This window comes from Dermacentor albipictus, chromosome 8 (genome assembly GCF_038994185.2).
Source record: "Dermacentor albipictus isolate Rhodes 1998 colony chromosome 8, USDA_Dalb.pri_finalv2, whole genome shotgun sequence".
In the NCBI taxonomy this organism is placed as follows: domain Eukaryota; kingdom Metazoa; phylum Arthropoda; class Arachnida; order Ixodida; family Ixodidae; genus Dermacentor; species Dermacentor albipictus.
The window spans coordinates 22,550,143-22,558,016 of NC_091828.1; positions in this window are offsets into that span (position 1 = coordinate 22,550,143).

A 7,874-nucleotide genomic window follows, 5' to 3' on the forward strand; every position below is an offset into this window, starting at 1 on the left:
TAGACGGTGACAACACAGGACCAAGAAATACCTCACGTAAAAGAATATAAATATCTTAATTAAAATAAATTATGGGGTTTTACGTGCCAAAACCACTTTCTGATTATGAGGCACGCCGTAGTGGAGGACTCCGGGAATTTCGACCACCTGGGGTTCTTTAACGTGCACCTAAATCTAAGCACACGGGTGTTTTCGCATTTCGCCCCGATCGAAATGCGGCCGCCGTGGCCAGTATTCGATCCCGCGACCTTGTGCTCAGCAGCCCAACACCATAGCCACTGAGCAAACACGGCGGGTTATAAATATCTTGGCGTATGGATAAACGAAGGCATTGATACATGGAGACATAGGAAAAAAACAGCAACACTAAAAGGGAAGAGAAATGCGGCCATAATAAAACATGGAGTATTATGGTGATACAATATGAACGAGGTGATCCGGAGTATGTGGAAAGGTGTAATGGTTACAGGACTTACATTCGGAAATGCGGTTGTTTCCTTCAAATCAGGCGTACAATCAGGACTCGATGGCAACCAAAGGTCAGTGAGGGAAGCTAACTGTAAAGTTAATTATGAAGAACGACTGTTGAATATGGAAGAAAGTAAATGGGCTGGGAGAGTGTTCTGGTATTTGTACAGGAATAACACTGATTCATAGTGGAGGAAAAGGACTAGGAAGCTTACCAGCAAGTATGCGGCCTGTAGGGTGGGCAACACAGCAACAAAGAACGTCAAGCGGAAAGCCAGTGAGGCCGAAATAATCTCATGGGTGGCGGCAATGGAAAGAAAACCTGCCATGAGTAACTATACGTAAGAGGAAAAAACGAAATCAGGAAAGAAACAATTTATGGTAACTCAAAGGGAAGCTCATTACTTTTCGAAGCGAGATAGGGATGCCTTAGAACAGTCCTCTAAAGCGAGATATAAGAAGGAAGAAGAACCATGTACCTGCTTAGGTAAAGCTAGGGAAACGATGGAGCATGTTTTATTAGAATGTGAAGACGTCTACCGAGCGGTCGATTTATGCACCACTGGCCTCCTTGAAGCCCTTGGGTTCAGCGAGAGCAGTGTAAAAGTAGACATGTCCTCAATAGGGATTAGTAAGAGGCGATTGGAGGACTGGTGGAATAAAAGTAGGGAAACGACAAAAAACGGAGACGTACAAAAGCACAGTTTGAAATAGGGGATCAAAAAATTTGGTTGTGGGAGTTCATAGTGTTTTTTTTATTTTTTTTGTTGTTTAACGTAGGTATGACATTAGGAGGTATAATAGCAAGAGCTTGGTGGCGCAACCCACGGCCCCGTTCCAAAGGGGACGCTCATAACATCCATCCATCGATCCAACCATCCATCCATTCATCCATCCATCTATCCATCAATCCATCGAGTGAGAGGCTATTGGAGGATTGGGGGAAGAAAAGTAGGGAAACGACAAAAAATGGAGACGTTCAAAAGCATAGTTCGCAATAAGGGACAAGAAAATTTGGTTGTCGGAGTTCATAGGGTTTTTTTTATTGTTTAACCTAGGTAAGCCATTAGGCAGTATAATAGCAAGAGCTTGGTGGCGCAACCCACCGCCCCGTTCAAAAAGGGACGCTCATAACTTCCATGCATCCATGTTGTGACGTTATTCTCGTGTTGTCTGATTCTTTTTTTTAGATTTTTCTTTAGTTTCGACGATGTACGTCATCGGACTGTCGGCACAGCTGATTTTGTAGAGCATGCCTTAAGCTTTTTCTTTTGGTGGACGGTCTTTCGGTTTAGGGAGGAGGATACTGAATGTGTTTATCGATTTGTGTGCGACTTGGAGGCCTTAAGATTCGGCTGAGAGCTTTGCTTGCACCTTTGGCGCATGGAATGGACACTTGTTTCTGGGTTAGGGGTAAGTCAACGGTTGTAGTTGTGGGGTGTTTGTAGTTTGTTTCTTCTTTTTGTTGTGAGGTGATTTTTCGAATAATATCCTTTGTGTAGCCATTCCTTTTGAGTTCGTTGAGAACCGTTCTCCTTTCTTTTTCTGGTCTGATTCCAATGAGCAATGAGTTTCGGCTCTTTTGAATGAAGAATTTGTAACAGTTGTATTGTGGTTTACCGGATGGTCGGATTCGAAGTGAAGGTAGCGGCCCTTGTGGGTTGGTTTGCGCTAGACTGAAACTTGTAGAATGCCTTCTGTTCGTGTAACTTGTACATCTAGCTATGGGAGAGATCCTTTCTGTTCGCGCTTATATGTGAACTGTATATCCGGGTGTATGGAAATTAAGTGGTTCTGCAGGTTTTCGACTTGCCCTGTCTTCACGATGCAGAAGGAATCATCCACGTGCCTGAGGAAAGCTTTTGGTTTCGGGGAAAAGGTACTCAGAGCTCTTTCCTCGATATTCTGCATAGTCAAGTTAGCCATGGCAACGGAAACTGAAGCCCTCATGGAAGTTCCCTTCACCTGCCTGTAGTAGCTGCCTCGGAAGGTGAGGTCGGTATTTGACAGGCACAGTTCAAGAAGGCGGCAGATCTCGTCTACGCTCAAGGGGGCTCTCTCGTTCAGTGTATCGTCTCGTTCCTGGGCATCCCTAGTTGGGGATATATACAACCTAATGGGTACTCTGGTGAACAGAGAGATCACATCAAAACAGACTTCGATCATCTTCGATACGTACTTTTGAAGTGGGTTCGATGAACTTCTTGGAGTCGCGCACGTGGCTTGCGGTCCTTCCGGTGAGTGGTCATATAATCTGGTGCAAGTATGTGGATAGTAATCGCAGCGGCAAGCACAAAAAGTCTACGATTGGCCTTAAAGTGATTCCGGGCTTATGCAGGTTTGGCAAGCCGTAAAAAGCTGCAATTACGTTTGAGTAACTTTCTTTTTCTTTTTTTTTTCTTGTTTTCTGCCTCAAACGCATTCTCTTAACTGCTACACGCAGAAACAAGTGAACAACGCTCGCAATCGATCCCGCAAATGATATCATTAGACAGTTTTAGCAGAGCATTTGCTTGCGCTCCGCTCCGCACACGTTTCACGCGCGCCGGTGGCTGCATAGAATGCATTGATTTCGCTTATCTAACAAGCGCGTCTCCCAGAGACGCCACTGACGTGCTCTCAGCTTGGCCGTAAAACGATTACGAAAGCAACTACACGCCCCCTGACGCACCGCTACATCAGGTTCCTAGCGGAACGTGGTCAGCGCCCCACGTTCCGCTGCCGCTAAGTGTGCTGTGCGCACGCGCGTCAGTGTTCCCGGTAGCGTTTTGATGAGCGGCTGCGTGCCAATTGTTGTGATAGGCCGGTCTGAGCGGAGCGGACCGTAAACGCTCTGCTAAAACTCTCTATTAGCGGGATCGATCGATACTTAGATTCATCATAATTTCTATCATTTACGTCATGACACACATGCCATAACCACGGCCGCTCGATCCAGAAGTTCAAGGTGCTGCCCGCTGCGTCGCGCCTGAACGGCGTCTCGGGCCTAGTTCTCCGTGCGCCCGCTGCGGCGCCACCGCTCGGGGATGGCTGCTGATAGAGAGCGCCTTCACAGCTGCGTCGGCACGCGCGATCTCCACTCCAGTCAAGGCGTAAATAATGCGTTTTATATTTAGAAACTGCAGACAAAATCTTTTAAGTCGTCATTGGAAGTGCTGATTACGCCACAAACGCCAACAGATTGTAACAGCGGTGGAAATCTGTTCTAGAATACGCCTGAACGCTATCCGTGACGGTTGCCCGTACGATGCACGACCGGGTGGTGCACTTCCATCGAGAGGTTCTGCTTGAAGCAATTTATCAGTACTTTTATTCACATCTCGTGAACACGTACGCAAAGTAAAAATTTTACATAGGTAGAACTTGTACGAGTTTCCCGAGTAATTCAAACTAACTTAGATGAAATAAAAACGCTTATCATTGCAAATGATCATCAGTAGATTATTTCTCATGAAAACGAAGCATATTTTGTGATGCTAGAGGTTATCTAAGGAGTGCGTCCCTTTTAACGAAGCTTCAAAAGGCATCTGCTTCGAACATGCTCATACCCTTTATCTGAGCACGCTTTCCATAAAACACATTCCCGCAGGATTCTTTCATTGTAGGCAGGTTTTTTTCCCCCTGAAGTGGCCACTTGGTTGCTGATAAAAAAAGCAGCTTTGTCTCCTTTTTTCCGCTCTTTATAATACCTGAACAAAGGACTGAATTTCGTTGTTGTTTTCATAAACTAAGAGGCGGTTTTTCATTTCGTACCGTTCGGACTGCAATTTTTTCAAGTCTTCTCCTTGACGGGCAACTTTTTTTTTTTCAATCTCCTGAGAGAGGACGAGGAAGACGAGGAGGCGTGCGGACGTGCCTTGCGTGCGCTCCCAGGTTTTCCGATGTTCCTGGCGGATGTATGCTTGTGCTCAAGCCAACTTCGATTGGAATCATCAGCGGAAGTCACCAGGATCACCTGGATACCGAAATTGCGGCAAGTGGACCCAATTTTCGGCTATTTTTCTACTTTGACCCGTCGTCCCGGCGGCTGCGTTCGACCTAGCGTCGACTGCGACCACTTCCCGCCGGCCAAGCGTCGGTGCGCCTCGCCGCCGACCCCTGGGGCTTAGCACGGCTGGATATTTTCGGCGAAAATGCAGGTTGTTGTTCAAGGGGAGGATATTTCTCCTGAAGAATTTTCCGAAAAGGTCGGTTGGTCCACGATCAACACAAACCAGCAGCGCGGCAGCCAAGATGGCGGCCGCGAAGGAGGAAGCCAAGGTGTCGGCTCGGATCGAGGAAGCAGACAAGATGGCGGCCACGTAAGCACCAAATCAATCAAGATGGCGGGGAGGAAATTGGCGCTGCGCTCCGTGGCGTCACAGCAACCACGCCTACCTACTGGCCTGCTTAAGGTGATAATCCGACCGAGCGGAGGATTGAAAGCTCTATCTTTGGGTGGAGACGTGAAGATATATGAAATTGTTCGAGCCGCTGCGGGCGAGAATTTGAAGGAGGCTAAGGAAGACATTATTTAACTTAACACCAAGCAAAACACCGTTTTGGTGGGCACCATGAGTGAAGAAAGAATGCATCGGTACCTGAAGATAAAAATGCTTCAGGTTGATCAGGCAAACTACGAAGTAAACGCCTACTTTTCAGCCCCCGAGTGTAGTGGCAAAGGAGTTATTCATGGGATCCCGGTGGAACACACGGAAGCACAGATTCTGGACAACCTGGATTGTTCAAAGAACCCCAAAATCAGAGGGGTCAGAAGAATGGGGAAGACATCGACCTCAGTTCTGATACTCTTCGTCAATGAGAATGTGCCGTTTTGGATTTATTATAGAGGCGGGCTCCTCAAGTGCTTCCTCTACAAAAAGAAGTTTGAAGTGTGCAACGCATGCGGACATCTTCGGCACCGCTCTGATGTGTGTCCGGACCCGGACGACGTCAAGTGCCGCGGCTGCGGCACGGTGAAGCCACCGGGTGGACACGTGTGCGATCACAAATGTGCTCTTTGTGGAAAGGTACATGAACTGGGCAACAAGAAGTGTCGCGAGATCTACCGAACTCCGTACATCGTCAGGAAACGCCAGTGGGAGCGGAAGCTCCAAGAAGAGGAGGCGAAGAAAACACTCCCGTCTGGGCGGAAAAGCCGCTCAAGGAGCCGGGAGGGCTTCCGGAGCCGCTCCGACTCCTTCCCTCGCCTCGATCTCCCGGTGTTCCAGCTCCAGGGGCTGCTCCAGCTCCAGGGATCGCTTCGGCTCCGGGGGCCACTCTGGCTCCAGGGCAAGATCGTCGTCAAGGCCGAGGAATGAAGCCAACAAGCAAAGGGAGGTGAGCTAGGTAGATAAGGTCTCCCAAAAAAATACTGAGTCCGAGGAACTAGCCAAGATGAGAATCACGATAAACTCACTAAAAGAGTAGAGGACCTCGAAAAGGAAAACGCTATGCTAAACAGGGAGAAGAAAGTAGCTAACGCAGTCAAAACAGCAAACACGATTAGAACCCACCCAACCGTTGAAAGCAATGTGGCGATGCAAGTAGATGACAGCCGCTCCCCACCTCTGAAAAGGAAACCAGGCGCGAATGCGCCACAAGAGCACACAATGGCAGACCTGTGCAAGAAAATGAACGACTTCCGGGCGAGCTGGGAGGCAAAGTTCGCAGCAGTCACCCAAGCCATCCAGGCGCTATCGGAAGAAAGCCAGAAACACAGGACCGAGTTGGTGAGCATCAATAACCGGCAGAGGGAAACAGAGCAGAAGGTACATGGTGGTTCTCAGACGGCTGCGACCCTAATACCACTGGGTGATCATCCACAATTCAATCGTGGCCAGTCACAATAAACACACTTTTTGGCAGTGGAATTGCCGCGGGTACCGTCGCAAAAGGGCGGTCCTACAGCAGCTCCTTCTTGGCAAAGACAATCCGGACGTAATCGCTTTACAAGAAACTGCGGGGATGGCAAAATTATCGGGCTGCATATCATTTAGTACAGATGATGGAAGATCCGGGGTAACCACCCTGGTCAGGAGAAACTTGGCAGTCGTTAAGCACGACACGGAGGTTATCAACGTAGACCACGTCCTTGTTGAACTCATTCCAGCAAAAAAGAAAGAAGGCAGCCTCTTTGTTCTCAATATCGATAGCAGCCCGAAACAAAGAAAGGCCAGATTTGGACCTCTTCTCCAAAAGACTCTGCGTATTGCCAACAGGCAAGCTTTGGTAGTGGTGGGAGACTTTAACGCCCAACACGCTGCTTGGGGGTACAGAAAAGAAGGAGTTAAGGGAAGGGAACTCTGGCTGGATGCACAGTAAGAGGGGCTCACCTTAATGACCGACCCCCAAACCCGCACTAGAACGGGGAATAGTGTCAGCGTAGAATCCTCACCCCACCTCACATTCGTCAAAAACGTGGGAGATGCAACCTGGGTGAATACCCAGGAAAACCTAGGTATAGCGATCACTTTATTCTCGAAACAGTGGTGAGCGCAGGCCCTGCCAGGAGAAAAGGCAGAAACCAGCTAATTGTTTAATGGGATGCCTATCGCGAAATAAGAAGCGAGACGGCAGTGAGTGAGATAAGGGATATTGATGAATGGACTAAGAAACTGGATCAGGACGTTAAGAACGCAACCAAGGAGATAACGGAGGACTCTGCACTGGAGATAGCGGACAGCCACCTCGTACATATGCGGGAAGCTAAGCTCAGCATGGAAAAACGGCTCAGGAGGCAAAGGTGGAACCGCAATCTCAAGATACGGATCGCTAGGCTCAATAAAAATATAAAAGATTACGCGCTCAAACTAACCAGGCAGAACTGGGAGTCCACCTGCGATAGGATGGACGGAAATATAGGCCTAGCTAGGACATGGAATCTACTCCGCTACCTGCTGGATCCACAGGGCTGCAAAACAGCGCAGCGGCAGAACCTTCAAAAAATTCTTCACTTGTACGAAGATACGGATGTATATCTAATGAAGGACATACAGGAGAGATACATAGGGGACACTAGCAAGGAACCTCTACCTAACTATGAAGGCGTAGGCAACTCCAGCCTACACGAACCCATCAGTGAGGCGGAGGTCCGGGCGGAGATTGCCAAGCTCAAAACCAAATCAGCTCAGGCCCAGATGGGGTTAGCAATACAATGCTTCGCAATCTAGACGATAACTCTATAACTGCATTAACTAACTTTATGCAGAAGTGCTGGGAAGAGGGTAAACTACCAAATCAGTGGAAAACCGCTAAAGTGGTGATGATCCCAAAACCAGGCAAGAAACTCCAGATAGAGAACTTAAGACCTATCTCTCTAACCTCTTGTGCAGGCAAGCTTTTGGAGCACGTTATTCAAACGCGGCTCAATAACTACATGGAGGATAATGACCTCTATCCGCATTCGATGGTGGGCTTTAGGCCCA